Source organism: Mus caroli, unplaced genomic scaffold (genome assembly GCF_978045245.1).
Source record: "Mus caroli unplaced genomic scaffold, Mus_caroli_1 scaffold_11, whole genome shotgun sequence".
Lineage (NCBI taxonomy): Eukaryota > Metazoa > Chordata > Mammalia > Rodentia > Muridae > Mus > Mus caroli.
The window spans coordinates 33,796,980-33,820,000 of record NW_028227266.1 but is presented as its reverse complement, the minus strand read 5'-3'; positions in this window follow the sequence as shown (position 1 = coordinate 33,820,000).

Here is a 23,021-nt window from a genome sequence, read left to right as displayed (position 1 = left end):
AACAAAATACCAGTGGAAGGAGTTCAAGAGACAAATTTTGGAGCAGAGTCTGGAGGAATGACCATCCAGTGACTGCTTCACTTGGGGATCCATCCCATAAACAGTCACCAAACCCAGATACTATGTCAGATGCCAACTAGAGCTTACTGATGGGAGCCTGAATTAGCTATCTTCAGAGGGGCTCTGCCAGTCCCTGGCAAATACAGAAGTGGATGCTCACAATCATCCATTGGATGGAGCACAAGGTCCCCAATGAAGGAGCTATAGAAAGTACCCAGTGAGCTGAAGGGTTTTGCAGCCCCATAGGAGGAACATCAATATGAACTAACCAATACCCCCAGAGATCCTTGGAACTAAACCACCAATCAAAGAAAACACATGGTGGAACTTGTGGCTTTAGCTGTATATATAGCAGAGGATGGCCTAATCAGTCATCAATGGGAAGAGAGGCCCTAGGTCTTGTGAAGGTTCTATGCCCCAGTATAGGGGAATGCCAGGACCGGAAATTCGAGTGGGCAGGTTGAAGTTCAGAGGGAGGGTGGAGGGTATAGGGGATTTTTTGAGGTGAAACTAAGAAAGGGGATAAAATTTAAATGGAAATAAAGAAAATAATTTAAAAAATACAAAAAAATCTTTACACATTATGGCTTCCAGTTTTGTTTTTGTAAGTTGTTGTTTTTTAAATGGAATTCCTGTGTCTGCAAAAATATGTGCCTTGTGTTGTCTATATGTGTTTCTTTTGATTTTTCTTTCTTACTTTTTTTTCTTGTTTGGTTGCTATGTCATATCCCGACTTGTTTTTGATTTGTTTTCAATTTTATTCTTTCTTAGATGCCTGTTTATTTTCTGAAGGATTCAGAAGGACTCTGAATCCTTGTAGGAAGGAAGTATCAGGAGTGTAGCTGCTTGAGTGTAGCATAATTACTAATGCTAATTATGTTCTCCAAAAAACTGTCCACACAAGTGCCTGCACACCTTCTGGGAATTTTCTCCCAGTTGCTTCTGATTGATAAATAAAGATGCCAGCAGTCAATATCTGGAAAGGATAGAGAGAGGCAATAGTTTAGGATTTTCTGGGCTTGGGTCCAGGACCAGAGAAAAGAGAAGGGAGAGCAGCTATGCTGGGAGAATGTGGAGGAGAGAAGAGATGCCATGCCTGAGTAGAGTTCAGGACAGAGAGGCATAATGCCCATGTGTAGGAGCTGGGATAGCATGTCCCAGAGGGCTGCCCAACTGGACCCAGAGTAGCCAAGATAGAATATAGAATTAGTAAGTAATAAGTAGGGTTTAACTACATGGAAGTTATGTAGTGGCTCAGCTATTGTGCTGTTTAAGACATATTAAAATATATAGGGTGAGTGTGTGTCTTTCACTTGGAAAAATAGACCATTGCGGTGGGTAGTGAATCTACTGTGGGATTTGAGTAACATTTATTTCAACATGGGAGGGGAAACCATAATCAAAATATATCATCTAAAAAATCTATTTTCAATACAAGAAAAAAGTATTCAATATTCTTGTCAATCCAGAAAATGCAAGTTGAAACTACTTTGAGATACCACTTTACCATTATCAAAATGACTGCAGTCAATAAGCCTGACAACAAATGTCAAAGAGGAATTCTCATGCACTGTTGGAAAGGGTGCAATTAATACAGCTATTGTGAAAATCAGTTTGAAGACTTCTCAAAAATTACAAGTATAAGGGCAGGCATAGTGACCCATGCTCTCAATTCCAATGTTTGGGATGCAGAGGCAGAGAGGCAGAGAGGCAGAGAGGCTTCTGCAAGGCTAAAGACACCATCAATAAGACAAAAAAACCACCAACAGATTGGGAAAGGATCTTCACCTATCCTAAATCAGATAAGGGACTAATATCCAATATATATAAAGAACTCAAGAAGGTGGACTCCAGAAAGTCAAATAACACCATTAAAAAATGGGGCTCAGAACTGAACAAAGAATTCTCACCTGAGGAATACCGAATGGCAGAGAAGCACCTGAAAAAATGTTCAACATCCTTAATCATCAGGGAAATGCAAATCAAAACAACCCTGAGATTCCACCTCACACCAGTCAGAATGGCTAAGATCAAAAATTCAGGTGACAGCAGATGCTGGCGAGGATGTGGAGAAAGAGGAACACTCCTCCATTGTTGGTGGGATTGCAAGCTTGTACAACCACTCTGGAAATCAGTCTGGCGGTTCCTCAGAAAATTGGACATAGTACTACCGGAGGATCCAGCAATACCTCTCCTGGGCATATATCCAGAAGATGTCCCAACCGGTAAAAAGGACACATGCTCCACTATGTTCATAGCAGCCCTATTTATAATAGCCAGAAGCTGGAAAGAACCCAGATGTCCCTCAACAGAGGAATGGATACAGAAATTATGGTACATTTACACAATGGAGTACTACTCAGCTATTAAAAAGAATGAATTTATGAAATTCCTAGCCAAATGGATGGACCTGGAGGGCATCATCTTGAGTGAAGTAACACAATCACAAAAGAACTCACACAATATGTATTCATTGATAAGTGGATATTAGCCCAAAACTTAGGATACCCAAGATATAAGATACAATTTGATAAACGCATGAAACTCAAGAAGAATGAAGACCAAAGTGTGGACACTGTGCACCTTCTTAGAATTGGGAACAAAACACCCAGGGAAGGAGTTACAGAGACAAAGTTCGTAGCTGTGATGAAAGGATGGACCATTTAGAGACTGCTGTATCCAGGGATCCGTCCCATAATCAGCTTCTAAACGCTGACACCATTGCATACACTAGCAAGATTTTGCTGAAAGGACCCAAATATAGCTGTCTCTTGTGAGACGATGCCGGGGCCTAGCAAACACAGGAGTGGATGTTCACAGTCAGCTATTGGATGTATCACAGGGCTCCCAATGGAGAAGCTAGAGAAAGTACCCAAGGAGCTAAAGGGATCTGCAACCCTATTGTTGGAACAACATGATGTACTAACCAGAACCCTGGAGCTCTTGTCTCTAGCTGCATATGTATCGAAAGATGGCCTAGTCGGCCATCACTGGAAAGAGAGGCCCATTGGACTTGCAAACTTTATATGCCCCAATATAGGGGAATGCCAGGGCCAAAAGAATGGGAATGGGTGGGTAGGGAAGTGGGGGGCGCTATGGGGGACTTTTGGGATAGTATTGGAAATGTAATTGAGGAAAATATGTAATAAAAATATTAAAAAAAAAAAGGATCTTGATTGACACATTTTGTCAGTTCCTTTTACTGCTTTCAACTTATAATTTGTGCCTTTTTATTAGCTTATGGAGGACAAGTAGCCAGACTTAACTTGAGACATATACTGTGATCCCCAAGTTTCATGGTAAATTATCAGCCATGATGGGACTGAGACACATATTTGGGATGTATGTCACTCACAATGAGCTCATGAAGCAAAAAGGTGAAAATTCCCAACAGATACTGGAGACATTTTACTCCAGAGACATTTCCCTATTTTCCTATATTATCATCATCATCATCTGCTTTAAAAAAAAAAACCCAAAATCTCTGCTTGTTTAAGCAGAAAAATGTGTTTGGTTTCTGTTCAGTACTTCTCAGGCTTGTGTTCTGTTTGCCTTTGATTGGAACTTAATTAAAATTAACCTGTTTCTGAAGGGTTGGGAAAAACGTAAAAAAAATCCCACTAATTATAAAAATTATAAATTTGAAATAGACTATTTTTATCTCAAATATAACATTGTTGCAGACAATCACAGGTTCCCATCACTTACAACTTGCTAGCTGCTGTGCTATCTTGCATACATAACTGTATCTTTCTGAACTTATTATTTCATTTGAAGCGGTGATAATTATTATACATGCTTCTCAGAGTTGTTTTTAGCATGTGATATGTTAAAGATGTACAGAAGAAAAGGGAGAGCTCTGTCTGTTAAGGTCTTAGAACATGACACACACCAAATCACCACCGAGGACAAGGCCAGCAAGGAGACAGAAAAGATCCATTAAGGTTATTTGTTTCAAACAATGCTTAGACAACGGAGATACACAAAATCAAGATCCCTTGGAAAAGAAAGGTACAGGACCTGGTACCAACTAGATTAGGCATAGGGAGAGTGCACTCCACCAGACATGACAATATAATGAAGAAAGTAAATCTTCCTGAGAAGGAAAGGTGGCCACAAGGGTGGGATATTCTTCCAGAAGTTTGTTCTAGCATGGAGCAGAATAGCTCAGAGAGAGGTTGTGACTTAGTCCATTTCATTTCCCCAGAGTAAACAGCAGGATGTTATCTGAGACAAGGCTGAGGACAGGAAATACCCAGAAAATGCTCAGATCCCTAGAAGGAGCTTACTGGAAATGTCTCTGAAGAATGGCCCTCATTTTCTCCTTTACCCTTTAACTCCTCAACTGTAAGATTTGCTGGGAACCTCCAGATATCTCAGACTTCCGGCATGATAAGAGGTAGAACTTCCTAAGGAGGGAACATGGAGATGTTGGAAGACAGGAGACTGGGGAGTTGCATGTAAATGGTTAGCTTAAAGCTCTTCCTTTCCTATGACTCAAACTGAAGAATTTTCCAGTATTGGAATAATCTGTGCAGGAAACCTTCATGTTACATGTTCCTTCTCTGGAGGCTTTTTTTTAATTAGATATTTTCTGTATTTACATTTCAAATGTTATTCCCTTTCCCAGTTTCCTCTCCAGAAATCCCCTATCCCCTCCATGCCCCCTGCTCCCCAATTTACCCACTCCTTCTTCCTGGCCCTGAAATTCCCCTTTAGTGGGGCATAGAATCTTCACAAGACCAAGGGCCTCACCTCCCATTAATGACTGACTAGGCCATCCTCTGCTACATATGCAGCTAAAGCCACGAGTCCCCCCATGTGTTTTCTTTGATTGGAGGCTTTTTAATTCAGAGTCATATTTCCCATTTCTGAATCAGAGAGTGAGCAGGTATTTCCAACTTAGTATAGAGAGAAAAGTTTCTGAAGGACCAGAAAACTACATCATGTACACTTGCACACACGGAAGAAGCAATAAGGGAGGGACACGATCTGACTTAGCTGTAGTTACATAGCTGGGCAGCCTGTACTTCCCACATTATCATACATCTGTTGTTTTGAAAAGGAAAAGGGCACTTCCTCCTTGTGCCTATGTTGAGGATTTCTTCCTGTTCCCCACCTTTATAAAGGGAGGTAGTGGTACTCTTTTACCATCCAACTTGGTAAAAGTGGCAATCTTTTACCAAGCCATCTTCTTCCATCCAACATGAATTCAATAATAATAATCAGCACACTTCTCATCATGACCTTTTCTCTTCTCTGCTCTGGGGAGGGTAAGTTTCTACAAAAGGGAGTGGAGGGAGGTCTTAGGGGTGTTATCCTTTATTTTTAAATGTCATCTACTTTTTAAAAAAATTAGATATTTTCTTTATTTACATTTCAAATGTTATTCCCTTTCTTGGTTTCCCCTCTGAAAATCCCCTATCCCATTCCTCCTCCCCTGTGCTCACCAAGCCACCCACTCCTGCTTCCTGGTCCTGGCACTCCCCTACACTAGGGCATCCAGCCTTCACAGGACCAAGGGTCTCTCCTCCCATTGATGACTGAAAAGACCATCCTCTGCTACATACGCAACTGGAGCCATGGGTCCCTCCATGTGTACTCTTTGGTTGGTAGTTTAGTCCTTGGGAGCTCTGGGGGTACTGGTTGGTTCATATTGTTGTTCCTCCTATGGGGCTGCAAACCCTTTCAGTTCCTAAAGTCCTTTCTCCAACTCCTCCATTGGTGACCCTGTGCTCAGTCCAATGGTTGGCTGAGAGCACCTACCTCAGAATTTGACAGGCACTGTTAGAGCTTTTAGGCAGACAGCTATATCAGGTTCCTGTCAGCAAGCACTTGTTGGCATCCACAATAGTGTCTGGGTTTGGTGTCTGCATGTGGGATGGCATGTCTAAGTGGGGGCAGTCTCTGGATGGCCTTTCCTTCAGTCTCTGCTCCATACTTTGTCTTTGTATCTCCTTCCATGGGTATTTTGTTCCCCCTTCTAAGAGGGACTAAAGTATCCACACTTTGATCTTCCTTCCTCTTGAGCTTCATGTGGTCTGTGAATTGTATCTTGGGTATTCCAAGCTTCTGGGCTACTATCCACTTATCAGTGAGTGGATACCATGTGTGTTCTTTTCTGATTGGGTTACCTCACTCAGAATGATATTTTCTAGTTCCATCCATTTGCCTAAGAATTTCACAAATTCATTCTTTTTAATAGCTGAGTAGTACTCCATTATATAAATAAACCACATTTTCTGTATCCATTCTTCTGTTGAGGGACATCTGGGTTCTTTCCAACTTCTGGCTATTATAAATAAGACTGCTATGAACATAGTGGAGCATGTGTCCTTATTACATGTTGGAGCATCTTTTGTGTATACACACAAGAGTGGTATTGCTGGGTCCTCAGGTAGTACTATGTCCAGTTTTCTGAGGAAAGGCCAGACTTGATTTCCAGAGTGGTTGTACCAGCTTGCAGTTCCACCAGCAACGGAGGAGTGTTCTCTTTCTCCATATCCTCACCACCATCTGCTGTCACCTGAGTTTTTGATCTTAGCCATTCCTGCTGGAGTGAAGTGGAATCTCAGAGTTGTTTTGATTTGCATTTCCCTGATTACTAAGGACACTGAACATTTTTTTAAATGCTTCTCAGCCATTTGTTATTCTCAGTTGAGACTTCTTTGTTTAGCTCTGCACCCCATTTTTAAATAGAGTTATTTGGTTTTCTGGAGTCTAACTTCTTGAGTTCTTTGTATATATTGAATATTATCTCTTTTTGGATGTAGGGTTTTCACAAACTGTTGGTTGCCATTTTATCCTATTCTAAGTGTCCTTTGCCTTAGAGAAGCTTTGCAATTGTATGAGGTCCTATTTGTTAATTCTTGACCTTAGTGCATAAGCTATTGGTGCTCTGTTCAGGAAATTTTCCCTTGTGGTCAAGGCTCTTCCCCACTTCCTTCCTTCCTTCCTTCCTTCCTTCCTTCCTTCCTTCCTTCCTTCCTTCCTTCCTTCCTTCCTTCCTTCCTTCCTTCCTTCCTTCCTCCCTTCCCCCCCCTTTCTTTCTTTTTTGATTTATTTTGAGACAGGGTTTTTCTGCATAGCCCTGCTGTCCTGGAACTCATTATGTAGACCACGCTGGCCTGGAACTCAGAAACCTGCCTGCCTCTGCCTCCCACGTGCTGGGATTAAAGGCATGTATCACCATTGCCCGGCTTCTCCACTTTCTTTTCTATTAGTTTCAGTATATCTGGTTTTATGTGGAGGTCCTTGATCCACTTGGGCTTGAGCCTTGTTCATGGAGATAAAAATGGATCAACTTGCATTCTTCTACGTGCTAACCACCAATTGAACCAGTGCCATTTGTTGAAAATGCTGTCTTTTTTCTACTGCTTGGTTTCATCTCCTTAGTCAAACATCAGGTAACCATAGGAATGTGGGATCATTTCTGGGTCTTCAATTTTATTCCATTGATCTATCTGCCTGTCACATGCAGTTTTAATCACAATTGCTCTGTAGTACAATTTGAGTTAGGGATGGTAATTCAACCAGAAGTTCTTTTATTGCTATACTGCTGCTGCTGCTGTTGTTGTTGTTGTTTTGTGTGTGTGTGTTATTCCAGATGATTTTGCTAATTTCTCTTTCTAACTCTTTGAAAAATTGAGTTGGAATTTTTATAGGGATTACACTGAATCTGTAGATTGCTTTTGGCAAGATGACCATTTTTACTATATTAATCCTGACAATCCATGAGCATGTGAGTTCTATCTTCTGTGATCTTCTTTGATTTCTTTCTTCAGAGACTCGAAGTTCTCGTCATACAGATCTTTTACTTGCTTAGTTAGAGTCACACCCAGGTATTTTATATTATTTGCGACTATTGTGAAGGGTGTTGTTTTATAACTTCTTTCTCAGCCCGTTTATCCTTTGTGTAGAGGAAGGCCACTCATTTTTTGTTTGAGTGAATTTTGTATCCAGCTACTTTGCTAAAGTTGTTTATCAGGTTTAGGAGTTCTCAGGTGGAATTTTTGGGGTCATGTAAGTATACTATCATATCATCTACAAATAGTGATGTTTTGATGTTGTCCTTTCTAATTTGTGTACTTTGACCTCCTTTTGTTATGTAATTGCTCTGGCTAGGACTTCGAGTACTATATTGCATAGGTAGAGAAAAAGTGGGCACCTTGTCTAGTCCCTGATTTTAGTGGGATTGTTTCCAGCTTCTCTCCAACTAGTATGATGTTGGGTACTGAATTTCTGTATATTGCTGTTACTATGTTTCGATATGGGCCTTGAATTGCTGATCCTTCTACAACTTTTATCGTGAGGAGGTGCTGGATTTTTTTCAAATGCTTTCTCAACATCTAATGAGATGATCATGTGGTTTTTGTCTTTGAGTTTGCTTATATATTGGATTATTTTGATGGAATTCTGTCTATTGAACCATCCCTGCATCCTTGGGATGAAACCTACTTGATAATGATGGATAATTGTTTTGAAGTATTCTAGGAATCAGTTTGTGAGAATTTTATTGATTATTTTTGCAGGATATTCATAAGGGAAGTTGGTCTGAAGTTTTCTTTCTTTGTTGGGTCTTTGTGTGGTTTAGGTATTAGAGTAGTTGTGGCTTCATAGAAGGAACTGGGTAGTATTCCTTCTGTTTCTATTTTGTGGAACAGTTTGAAGAGTATTGGTATTAGTCCTTCTTTGAAGGTCTGATAGAACTCTTCACTAAACCCATGTGGTCCTGGGCCTTTTTTGGTTTGGAGACTATTAATGACTGCTTCTAATTCTTTAGGTGTAATGGGACTGTTTAGATCATTAATCTGATCCTGATTTAACTTTGGTACTTGGTATCTGTCTAGAATATTGTTCATTTCATTCATATTTTCCAGTTTTGTTGAATATAGTCTTTTTTTAATTTTTAATATTTTTATTACGTATTTTCCTCAATTACATTTCCAATGCTATCCCAAAAGTCCCCCATAGTGCCCCCCACTTCCCTACCCACCCATTCCCATTCTTTTGGCCCTGGCATTCCCCTATATTGGGGCATATAAAGTTTGCAAGTCCAATGGGCCTCTCTTTCCAGTGATGGCCGACTAGGCCATCTTTCGATACATATGCAGCTAGAGACAAGAGCTCCGGGGTTCTGGTTAGTACATCATGTTGTTCCAACAATAGGGTTGCAGATCCCTTTAGCTCCTTGGGTACTTTCTCTAGCTTCTCCATTGGGAGCCCTGTGATACATCCAATAGCTGACTGTGAACATCCACTCCTGTGTTTGCTAGGCCCCGGCATCGTCTCACAAGAGACAGCTATATTTGGGTCCTTTCAGCAAAATCTTGCTAGTGTATGCAATGGTGTCAGCGTTTAGAAGCTGATTATGGGATGGATCCCTGGATACGGCAGTCACTAAATGGTCCATCCTTTCATCACAGCTACGAACTTTGTCTCTGTAACTCCTTCCCTGGGTGTTTTGTTCCCAATTCTAAGAAGGGGCACAGTGTCCACACTTTGGTCTTCATTTTTCTTGAGTTTCATGCGTTTAGAAAATTGTATCTTATATCTTGGGTATCCTAAGTTTTAGGTTAATATCCACTTATCAGTGAATACATATTGTGTGAGTTCTTTTGTGATTGTGTTACTTCACTCAAGATGATGCCCTCCAGGTCCATCCATTTGGCTAGGAATTTCATAAATTCATTCTTTTTAATAGCTGAGTAGTACTCCATTGTGTAAATGTACCATAATTTCTGTATCCATTCCTCTGTTGAGGGACATCTGGGTTCTTTCCAGCTTCTGGCTATTATAAATAGGGCTGCTATGAACATAGTGGAGCATGTGTCCTTTTTACCGGTTGGGACATCTTCTGGATATATGCCCAGGAGAGGTATTGCTGGATCCTCCGGTAGTACTATGTCCAATTTTCTGAGGAACCGCCAGACTGATTTCCAGAGTGGTTGTACAAGCTTGCAATCCCACCAACAATGGAGGAGTGTTCCTCTTTCTCCACATCCTCGCCAGCATCTGCTGTCACCTGAATTTTTGATCTTAGCCATTCTGATTGGTGTGAGGTGGAATCTCAGGGTTGTTTTGATTTGCATTTCCCTGATGATTAAGGATGTTGAACATTTTTTCAGGTGCTTCTCTGCCATTCGGTATTCCTCAGGTGAGAATTCTTTGTTCAGTTCTGAGCCCCATTTTTTAATGGTGTTATTTGACTTTCTGGAGTCCACCTTCTTGAGTTCTTTATATATATTGGATATTAGTCCCTTATCTGATTTAGGATAGGTGAAGATCCTTTCCCAATCTGTTGGTGGTTTTTTTGTCTTATTGATGGTGTCTTTAGCCTTGCAGAAGCTTTGCAGTTTCATGAGGTCCCACTTGTCAATTCTCGATCTTACAGCACAAGCCATTACTGTTCTATTCAAGAATTTTTCCTCTGTGCCCATATCTTCAAGGCTTTTCCCCACTTTCTCCTCTATAAGTTTCAGTGTCTCTGGTTTTATGTGAAGTTCCTTGATCCACTTAGACTTGACCTTAGTACAAGGAGATAGGAATGGATCGATTCTCATTCTTCTACATGTTAACAACCAGTTGTGCCAGCACCATTTGTTGAAAATGCTGTCTTTCAGCTTGAAGCAATCCCTCTAGAATCAGGGACTAGACAAGGCTGTCCACTTTCTCCATACCTATTCAACATTGTACTTGAAGTCCTAGCCAGAGCAATTCGACAACAAAAGGAGATCAAAGGGATACAAATTGGAAAAGATGAAGTCAAAATATCACTTTTTGCAGATGATATGATAGTATATATAAGTGACCCTAAAAATTCCACCAGAGAACTCCTAAGCCTGATAAACAGCTTCGGTGAAGTAGCTGGATATAAAATTAACTCAAACAAATCAATGGCCTTTCTCTACACAAAGAATAAACAGGCTGAGAAAGAAATTAGGGAAACAACACCCTTCTCAATAGTCACAAATAATATAAAATATCTTGGCGTGACTCTAACTAAGGAAGTGAAAGATCTGTATAATAAAAACTTCAAGTCTCTGAAGAAAGAAATTATAGAAGATCTCAGAAGATGGAAAGATCTCCCATGCTCATGGATTGGCAGGATCAACATTGTAAAAATGGCTATCTTGCCAAAAGCAATCTACAGATTCAATGCAATCCCCATCAAAATTCCAAATCAATTCTTCAACGAATTAGAAAGTGCAATCTGCAAATTCATCTGGAATAACAAAAAACCTAGGATAGCAAAAACTCTTCTCAAGGATAAAAGAACCTCTGGTGGAATCACCAGGCCGGACCTAAAGCTCTACTACAGAGCAATTGTGATAAAAACTGCATGGTACTGGTATAGTGACAGACAAATAGACCAATGGAATAGAATTGAAGACCCAGAAATGAACCCACACACCTATGGTCACTTGATCTTCGACAAGGGAGCTAAAAACATCCAGTGGAAGAAAGACAGCATTTTCAACAAATGGTGCTGGCACAACTGGTTGTTAACATGTAGAAGAATGCGAATCGATCCATTCCTATCTCCTTGTACTAAGGTCAAGTCTAAGTGGATCAAGGAACTTCACATAAAACCAGAGACACTGAAACTTATAGAGGAGAAAGTGGGGAAAAGCCTTGAAGATATGGGCACAGGGGAAAAATTCCTGAATAGAACAGTAATGGCTTGTGCTGTAAGATCGAGAATTGACAAGTGGGACCTCATGAAACTACAAAGCTTCTGCAAGGCTAAAGACACCATCAATAAGACAAAAAAACCACCAACAGATTGGGAAAGGATCTTCACCTATCCTAAATCAGATAAGGGACTAATATCCAATATATATAAAGAACTCAAGAAGGTGGACTCCAGAAAGTTAAATAACCCCATTAAAAAATGGGGCTCAGAACTGAACAAAGAATTCTCGCCTGAGGAATACCGAATGGCAGAGAAACACCTGAAAAAATGTTCAACATCCTTAATCATCAGGGAAATGCAAATCAAAACAACCCTGAGATTCCACCTCACACCAGTCAGAATGGCTAAGATCAAAAATTCAGGTGACAGCAGATGCTGGCGAGGATGTGGAGAAAGAGGAACACTCCTCCATTGTTGGTGGGATTGCAAGCTTGTACAACCACTCTGGAAATCAGTCTGGCGGTTCCTCAGAAAATTGGACATAGTACTACCGGAGGATCCAGCAATACCTCTCCTGGGCATATATCCAGAAGATGTCCCAACCGGTAAAAAGGACACATGTTCCACTATGTTCATAGCAGCCCTATTTATAATAGCCAGAAGCTGGAAAGAACCCAGATGTCCCTCAACAGAGGAATGGATACAGAAATTATGGTACATTTACACAATGGAGTACTACTCAGCTATTAAAAAGAATGAATTTATGAAATTCCTAGCCAAATGGATGGACCTGGAGGGCATCATCTTGAGTGAAGTAACACAATCACAAAAGAACTCACACAATATGTATTCACTGATAAGTGGATATTAGCCCAAAACTTAGGATACCCAAGATTTAAGATACAATTTGCTAAACGCATGAAACTCAAGAAGAATGAAGACCAAAGTGTGGACACTGTGCACCTTCTCAGAATTGGGAACAAAACACCCAGGGAAGGAGTTACAGAGACAAAGTTCGTAGCGGTGATGAAAGGATGGACCATTTAGAGACTGCCGTACCCAGGGATCCATCCCATAATCAACTTCTAAACGCTGACACCATTGCATACACTAGCAAGATTTTGCTGAAAGGACCCAAATATAGCTGTCTCTTGTGAGACGATGCTGGGGCCTAGCAAACACAGGAGTGGATGTTCACAGTCAGCTATTGGATGTATCACAGGGCTCCCAATGGAGAAGCTAGAGTAAGTACCCAAGGAGCTAAAGGGATCTGCAACCCTATTGTTGGAACAACATGATGTACTAACTAGAACCCCGGAGCTCTTGTCTCTAGCTGCATATGTATCGAAAGATGGCCTAGTCAGCCATCAATGGAAAGAGAGGCCCATTGGACTTGCAAACTTTATATGCCCCAATATAGGGGAATGCCAGGGCCAAAAAAATGGGAATGAGTGGGTAGGGGAGTGGGTGGGAGGGTATGGGGGACTTTTGGGATAGCACTGGAAATGTAATTGAGGAAAACATGTAATAAAAAAAAAAAGTAAATAAATAAATCCCACCAAAAAAAAAAAAAAAAAAAAGAATACTCATGATACATACACCCCACAGACCCTAAGAAGTGAAACAAAAGAAAGGTCCAAGTGAAGATGCTTAAATCCTACTTAGAAGAGGAAATAATAAATCAAGGGAGGTATCTGGATGGGAGGGGGGCAGGAAAAGGGGCAAGATGAGTGTTGGGGGCAGGAGAGAAGCACAGAGGGCCAAGAAAATGAATGGAAATATGCAGCTGCCAGGGGTAACTTCTAGGAAGCCCTAGAAAGCTGGGATATGAGAGGCTCCCAGGACTCAATGGGAATTGAAGGAGCTGAAGGGGATGGCAACTCCATAGGAAGACCAGCAGTGTCAACTAACTTGGACCCCTTGGAGCTCCAAGAGAATAAGCCACCAACCAAAGAGCTGACATGGACTGCTTTGTCTAATCTCAGTAGGAGACTTGATGCCCCAGGGTAGGAGGATGCCCTAGGAGGGGTATAGCCTCACACAAGCAAAGGGGCATCAAGGGATAGGGCAAAGAACTCTGGGAGGCAACATTTGGGAGTAATTAATTAGAAAAATAAAACACTAACTTTACTAACAGTAAAAAAAAAAAAAAAAAAAAAAAAAAAAAAAAAAAAAAAAAAAAAAAAAAAAAAGAAAATGCTGTCTTTCTTCCACTGGATGTTTTTAGCTCCCCTGTCGAAGATCAAGTGACCGTAGGTGTGTGGGTTCATTTCTGGGTCTTCAATTCTATTCCATTGGTCTATTTGTCTGTCACTATACCAGTACCATGCAGTTTTTATCATAATTGCTCTGTAGTAGAGCTTTTCGTCCAGCATGGTGATTCCACCAGAGGTTCTTTTATCCTTGAGAAGAGTTTTTGCTATCCTAGGTTTTTTGTTATTCCAGATGAATTTGCAGATTGCACTTTCTAATTCGTTGAAGAATTGATTTGGAATTTTGATGGGGATTGCATTGAATCTGTAGATTGCGTTTGGCAAGATAGCCATTTTTACAATGTTGATCCTGCCAATCCATGAGTATGGGAGATCTTTCCATCTTCTGAGATCTCCTATAATTTCTTTCTTCAGAGACTTGAAGTTTTTATTATACAGATCTTTCACTTCCTTAGTTAGAGTCACGCCAAGATATTTTATATTATTTGTGACTATTGAGAAGGGTGTTGTTTCCCTAATTTCTTTCTCAGCCTGTTTATTCTTTGTGTAGAGAAAGGCCATTGATTTGTTTGAGTTAATTTTATATCCAGCTACTTCACCGAAGCTGTTTATCAGGCTTAGGAGTTCTCTGGTGGAATTTTTAGGGTCACTTATATATACTATCATATCATCTGCAAAAAGTGATATTTTGACTTCATCTTTTCCAATTTGTATCCCTTTGATCTCCTTTTGTTGTCGAATTGCTCTGGCTAGGACTTCAAGTACAATGTTGAATAGGTATGGAGAAAGTGGACAGCCTTGTCTAGTCCCTGATTTTAGAGGGATTGCTTCAAGCTTCTCACCATTTACTTTGATGTTGGCTACTGGTTTGCCGTAGATTGCTTTTATCATGTTTAGGTATGGGCCTTGAATTCCTGATCTTTCCAAGACTTTTATCATGAATGGGTGTTGGATCTTGTCAAATGCTTTCTCAGCATCTAACGAGATGACCATGTGGTTTTTGTCTTTGAGTTTGTTTATATACTGGATTACGTTGATGGATTTCCGTATATTGAACCATCCCTGCATCCCTGGGATGAAACCTACTTGGTCAGGATGGATGATTGTTTTGATGTGTTCTTGGATTCGGTTAGCAAGAACTTTATTGAGGATTTTTGCATCAATATTCATAAGGGATATTGGTCTGAAGTTTTCTATCTTTGTTGGGTCTTTTTGTGGTTTAGGTATCAGAGTAATTGTTGCTTCATAGAATGAGTTGGGTAGAGTACCTTCTGTTTCTACTTTGTGGAATAGTTTGTGAAGAACTGGGATTAGATCTTCTTTGAAGGTCTGATAGAACTCTGCACTAAACCCATCTGGTCCTGGGCTGTTTTTAGTTGGGAGACTATTAATGACTGCTTCTAGTGCAGTCTCAGGTCCGGCGCGCAATTGGATTGGAGCAGAAGCTGTGTTCCACTCACCAGAAGTCTTAAGATCCTGTGGCGGGTGTTGTGGGTAGCAGGCGAGTGTCAGCCGACCCTGTGCCCTCGCTTCCCAGGTGCTTTTCTGACCGGAAGAGGCTTGTGGCCCTATGTAGGCCGGATTTCTCTCTCCCCAACCAGAGCAGTCTCAGGTCCCGCGTGATTGGACTGGAGCAGAAGCTGTGTTCCACTCACCAGCAGTCTCAAAATCCTGTGGCGGGTGTCGTGGGTAGCTGGCGGGTGTCAGCCGACTCTGTGCTCTAGCTACCCTGTTGCTGGTCCGGCCGGAAGAGTGAATATAGTCTTTTGTAGTAGGATCTGATGATTTTTGGTTTTACTAGGTTTCTGTTGTTATATCTCTCTTTTCATTTCTGATTTTGTTAATTTGGATACTGTGTCAGTGCTCTCTGGTTAGTACAGCTAGGCATTTATCCTTCTTGCTGATTTTCTCAAAGCACAAGCTCCTGATTTTGTTGATTCTTTGTATAGTTCTTTTTGTTTCTACTTGGTTGATTTTAGCCCTGAGTTTGATTGTTTCCTGCTGTCTACTCCTCTTCGGTGAATTTGCTTCCTTTTGTTCTAGAGCTTTCAGGTGTACTGTCAAGCTGCTAGTGTAAGCTCTCTCTAGGTTTTTTTTTTTTTTTTTTTTCTCAGAGCTATAAGTTTTCATTTTAGGAATGCTTTCATTGTGTCCCATAAGTTTGGGTATTTTACAGCTTCATTTTCATTAAACTCTAAAAAGTATTTAATTTCTTTCTTCATTTCTTCCTTGACCTAGTTATTATTGAGTAGAGTGTTCCTCTGTTTTTGTCACTGAGATGGGTTTCCTATATGCAGCAAAATGTTGAATCCTTTTTATGTATCCAGTCTTTTAGTTTATGCTTTTTTATTGGGAATTGAGATCATTGACATTAAGTGGTATTAAGCAAAACTGATTGCTCCTTCCTTTTACTTTTGTTGTTATAGGTGGCATTATGTTTATGTGGCTATCTTTCTTTAGTTTGTTAAAAGAAGATTATTTTCTTGCTTTTTCTAGGGTATAGTTTCCCTCTTTGTGTTGGAGTTTTCCATTTATTATCCTTTGAATGGCTGGATTTGTGAAAAAATATTGTGCAAATTTGTTTTTGTCATGGAATATCTTGGTTACTCCATCTACAGTAACTGAGAGTTTTGCTGGGCATAATAGCCTGGGCTGGTATTTGTATTCTCTTAGTGTCTGTATGATGTCTTCCCAGGATCTTCTTGCTTTTTTAGTCTCTGCTGAGAAGTCTGGTGTAATTCTGATAGGTCTGCATTTATATGTTACTTGACCTTGTTCCCTACTGCTTTTAATATTTTTTCTTTTATGCATTTGGTGTTTTGATTATTTTGTGATGGGAGGAATTTCTTTTCTGGTCCAACCTATTTGGAGTTCTGTAGGCTTCTTTTATGTTCATGGGCATCTCTTTCTTCATGTTAGGACAGTTTTCTTCTATAATTTTGTTGAAGATATTTACTGGTACTTTAATTTGGGAGTCTTCCCTCTCTTCTATACCTACTATCTTTAGGTTTTGTCTTTTCATTGTGTCCTCGATTTCCTTGATGTCTTTGGTTGGGACCTTTTTGCATTTTCATTTTCTTTGACCGTTGTGTCAATGTTTTCTATGATATTTTCTGCACCTGAGATTCTCTCTTCTCTTTCTTGTATTCTGTTAGTGATGCTTGTATCTATGGCTCCAAATCTCTTTCCTAAGTTTTCTATCTCTAGAATTGTCTCCCTTTGTTATTTCTTTATTGTTTCTACTTTCATTTTAGTTCCTGGATGGTTTTGTTCAATTCCTTCACCTATTTGGTTGTTTTTTCTTTTTGTGCTTCTTCTTTAATTGCTTCTACCTGATTACCTGTGTTCTCCTGTATTTATTTAAGGGAGTTATTTATGTCCTTCCTAAAATCTTCTATCAGCATCATGGTATGTGATTTTTAAATCCAAATCATGCTTTTCCAGTGTTTCGGGGTATCCAGGATGTGCGGAGGTGGGAGAGGTGGGTTCTGATTATATGTAGTAGCCTTGGTTTCTGTTGGGAATGTTCTTGCACTTGCCTTTCCCCACCTGGTTATCTCTGTTGTCGGTTGGATTTTTGGTCTCTAACTAGAGCTTTCTCTCCTTTGGGCCTATAAACCTGTGTTGATACTCCTGGGAGACCAGTTCTCTCCTGGTGGAACTTGTGTAGAGAGGGCTGTGGAATAGCCCCAGCTCGGGGTGCAGATGGTGACCAGAAGCATCCTGTTCCAGCTGCTCCACTGTTCCTGTGTTCTAAGTGCTCCTGGCTGGCCCAGTCCTGACAGTTATTGGAGAAAAAAGTGGAGATCTCACCTATTGAACTGGGAGTGAGAGCACTCCTGGGAGACCAGCTCTCTCCTGATGGGACCCATGCATAATGGGCTGTGGAGCACACTCCATGCTATTCTTTAAACCATCACCCTCTATTCCCACTCAGGCATTGTAGCTTAAACCCGAAGACTGATGTTCTGGGAGAGAGAGAAAGAGAGAGAGAGAGAGAGAGAGAGAGAGAGAGAGAGAGAGAGAGAGAGAGAGAGAGAGAGAGAGAGAGAGAGAGAGAGAGAGAGATCACATGTGATATACTAATCAAGAAGAAAATAGTAATTGCAGAAAAACAGGACAGCAATTTTCAGACCGTCAGTTTTTCTGAGCTTTAGTTGTAGGTTTCCATTTTATTTACTCCTTTTCTTGAAACACTATTATGTTGTATTCTGCATAATATTCTCCTCCCCTCCTTTTTTCTGGTCACTTCTCCATGTATTTTGCAGGGGTTTTTATTTACCTGATATACCAGGGCTCTTTAATGCTTAATACTACTCACAGATTCCCCTCCATTCTCAAGGCTCCAATTATAATTTGTAGCTAAAAATACCCAGCTGCACTCCCCAGGCTGATCTCTTTTCTGAGCTGCTGTCTTATACCATTGAATGCACACCTCTTTTGAAAGTCAGCTTTGTCACATTACTCTCACTCATGCTAAATGAGATTTAATATCTAATTCCAATTACTTGTATTTATTAAATGTATTCAAAGTACAGTGGGCATTTGTCTTTTGTCCCCTTTGGATAATAAACAATGTTAAAACAAAAAATATCATAAAAGATGTAGGATAATGCTTTTAGAAATTTCCCAAACCTCCTCCCTTTAAACATAGCCCAGAGAGTGTCCTTTACAACAATGTTAAAATGTAAAGAATTTTCTTTTGTAAATAATGATGCAGTCTGGATTTACCATGGGTATTGTTTCCACTTTGGCATGAAAGGAGAACATGGGATCCTCGAGGATATACATCATCTTGGCCCTAAGTACAATTGGATGGCACCTTCTCCCTCTGCTCCTGCTGCCCCCTCCTTGCTGGTGGGCTTCTTGTAAAGTGAGAGATTCTGGCAATTAGTGGGGCTGATGTTGGTGGACAAATGTTCTGATTGTGGCAGATTGCTGTCCTTGAGGCAGTGAAGAGCAGCAATTAGGACCTTACTACATTCAGAAGAGATGCCTAAATCCCTCATCTTCATGTTGCTACATCTCCTTCCTTCCCTTGCCTCTGCTGTTCCTGCTACAACCTTCTTCCTTACTCTTCACCTTCCTGGGCCTGGTACTCTTCCTCCAGTTTTCTGTCTTCTTCCTCATCCTCTGTTCTCCATCATATGCCTCTAACTTCTGTCTGAAGCCAAATCTCCAACATTCTCAGTTATTCCAGTTTACTTGCTTATTTTATTTCATTCAATATAATGTGATCATCTTTTCCTCTTCTTTCCATACAACTCAGTTCCCCCTTCTTCCCTAGCCACTTAACTTCATTCATATTCTCTCTTTCTCTGTTTTTTCTCTTTAAAAAAGAAAAATAAAACCCCACCAAATGAAAATAAAAAGAAAATTAAAACAAACAAACAAACCCCAAATGCCATAGTGGAAAAAACACACAAAAAATACAGAGACTTTAATTTTTCTTGATCAAATTCCTGAGACTTGGAGTTTGCCCTAGAATGTGGTGGATATATCCAGTCAAACTCCACTGAGCAAAGCTGATTTCCTCTTTGACAGTAAGTATCAATAGGAAGTAGCTTCTTAGTGGTTGGATCCAGTGTAGACTTCCCTTGTCTCAGTGCTAGGAGTGCAGTTGGCTCAATCCAGTGAGATCATAAGCATGCTGTCCCAGACTTTGTGAGTTCATGAATGCATCAGTTTTGTTGTGTCTGGAAGACTGTTTCCTCTGAGTCATCCATTACCTCTGGATCGTATTTTTTTATTTATAACTTTTTTATTTTTATATTTTATATATTCTATATGTGCTATAGATTTTATATCTTTATTTATAACTGTTTAAAAATTAATCATTCCATTTGTTTACATCTCAAGTGATATCTGCCTTTCTAGTTATCCCCCCACAACCCCTCATCTCACATATGCCTTCTCTCCCCTCCTCTTGGCCTCTATGAAGGTCCTCCACCCACACCCATCTACTCCCACTCCACTTCTCCAGCATCCCCCTTTGCTGGGGTATCAAACTTGCACAGGACCAAGGACCTCCCTTCCAATTGACGTCAGACAAGGCCATCCTCTGCTATGTATGTATCTGGAGTCATGGATTCCCTGTCTGTACACTCCTTGGTTGGTAGGCTAGTCCTGGGAGCACTGAGTGGTCTAGCTACCTCACATTGTTCTTTCTATGGGTTGCAATCCCCCTCTTCTCCTCCAGTCCTTCTACTAGCTCCCCCATCAGGGTCCCTGAGCTCAGTCTGATGATTTGCTCTAAGCATCCACATCTGCATTAGTCAGGTGCTGGCAGAGCTTCCCAGGGAACAGTCACACCAAGTTCCTCTTGGCAACAGCAACAGTGTCAAGGTTTGATGTTTGCAGACAGGATGGATTCCCAGGTGGGATGACTCCCAGATGGCCCTTCCTTCAGTCCCTGCTCCACCTTTTGTCCCTGTCCTTCCTTTGGAGTGGAACATTTCTGGGTTAAAAACTTTGAGATGGGTGGGTGTCCCCATTCCTTGACTCAGGGCCATGCCTATGTATTGTAGTCAAAAATATTTTATTTAATATTTGACCCCACAGAGGAACCATTGATCAATCTATGATCTATGTTGAGATTTTTTTCCTGATGTGAGAGAAAACAAAAACAAACACAAATCAAACAAGCAAAACAAACAAACAAACAAACAAACAAACAAACAAACAAACAAACAAACAAACCTGAAACTTTGGAGCAGCTGAGACCTAACACATTCTGCAGGTGGTAGAGTCCTTCATATCAAATGCCTCTCTAGTCTCTGAGCTTGGCCAGACCTGAGCAGTTTTAAGGTCCAGGGTTCTGGAGGGCTTTGAGTTTCCCTCAGATTCAGTGAGAGGGTGAGTCCTGTGCATGGCTGGGTAGTCACCAATAAGCTATGGCCGTGGCTATGGGGTCCAGTCAGATGTGCTGCCAAGACCTGCTAAGACATGCCCACCTGCCAAGATGTGTCCAACAGAAAATCCCCCATCCTCTTTTTGCTCTTACTGAGAGGGTCCAGGCAATGAAGTATTGTTCTCCAATTTACTAAATAATCGACAAGGATCTTATCTCCTTTCTCATGGGCTCTCTTTGTATCACCTCCTGTGTTTATAAAGTTGCACAGCAGTTGCTCTGGATATTTTTTCCTCTGGACCTTATCAAACATCTTAATAATTATACAAAATGCCTTGTCTCAAAGGACTAAGGGTCATTTCAAGGGTAGTATAGGAACATAATACAGTAGAACTTTTCTAAAATATATACATACATAAAGGCAATCTAAATGAAATCTCCAAATAATGGAGGAGACAGAGCCCCATCTGGCCACCTCTTGTCACCAAATAAAGATTCCAGAACCATGAATGGGTTACATGTAATTGGCTTGTCAGTTAAAGGAGTCCCACAGGAATCCCCAAACAATCCATATTCTTTGCAGGACTATTACTTGCTCTCAATAAACAGACAGCAAGGCCCAATTGCTGAAGACAACACCTACACAATTCACTGAACATGCTTGCCAAAGAAAAAAATGAAACATTACCTCACTCACAAACTCTATGATCTACACTGGTGTTTTTACTGCAAGATATGCTAGGGCAATGGTGGCACAAAGCTTATGGAAGTAACCAACCACTATCTGATTTGATTTAAGGCCCCAGTTTATGAGATGGAATTCATATGTAACACTTATTGAATGACCAAGAACCTGAGAATATATGACCTGGATATCTAGAGTAAAACCAAACAGTAGTGTCCTAACAAACGAAGAAACAAAAATGTGTAGCAATAAATTACTCCTAATGACATTCTGCTATATTTATAGATGAGTGTCTCTTGCAGCCATCATCCAAGAAGCTTCCTCTTGCAGCAGATGAAAACAAATAGAGACCCATACAAAGTCAGACATTATGCAGAAAGTGAGAGACCTTGAACCTTCAGCCCTAAATGAGATATCTCCATCAAATCCTTCCCCTAGGGTCTCAGGAAAATCTGAGGAAGAAGAGGAAGAAAGAATGTAAAAGCCAGAGGGGATGGAGGACACCAGGAAAACAAGGCCCTCTAAATTAACGTGAGCAAAGCATGGGATAGGGTCTGACCAAGTCTCTACCAGGTCTTTTGCATATATATTATGGCTTCCACTTTAATTTGCTTATTGGATTCTTGAGTGTGCAAATGAGTGGGTCTATCTATCATCTATCTATCTATCTATCTATCTATCTATCTATCTATCTATCTATCTATCTATCCATCTATCTATCTAACATCCTGATAGCATCTTCCCTCATCCCTCCTCTCTTCCCAGACTGTCCCTTACAAACCCCTCTCCTAATTATCCACTTCCTTTCTTCTCAGAGAAGGGGAAACCTCCTTGAGTACCATCCCACCCTGAGACATCCCGTCTTAGTAGGCCTAAACACATCCTCTTCCACTGAGGCCCTACTACTTAGTCCAGTTGGGGAAAAGTGATCCAATGTCAGGAAGCCATGTTAGAGACCATTTCTGCTCCAATTGTTAGGGGATGAACATGAAAACCAAGCTCCATGGTTTGTCAAATTTTGATGCTTTAGTTTTTGTTTTATCTTAGTTTATTTTATTATTACCCCATGGAAGCTTACTTAATGGGAATGGATCTGGGTGGGAGAGGGCTTGGGAGGAACTAGGAGGAATAGAGGGACAAGAAATATTATTAGGATTATATGAAAAAAAACCTATTTTCAATAAAAAGAAAAAAATAAAAATTTTGTATCTTATTTTGCATAACTAAACAGGTCAAGATATTAAGAAAAAAAAAAGAAAATATTATCTGTGCCTTTGACTTGAGTTTTTTCTCCTTCCTTTATTCCTGATATTTGTAGATTTGATCATTTCAAGGTAACCTGGATTTTCTGGACTTTCTTTTTGCCTTTACTATTTTTTCAGATTTAATATTTTTATTGATGGAAGTATCCATTTCCTCTATCTTGTTTTCAATTCCTGAGATGTTCTTTTCAATCTCTTTTATTCTGTTGGTGATATTTGCCTCTGACCTTTCTGTTTGTGCTTCTACATTTTTATTTTCCAGTTATCCCTCAGTTTGATTTTATTGATTCTATTTCCATTTTCATGTCTTGAATTT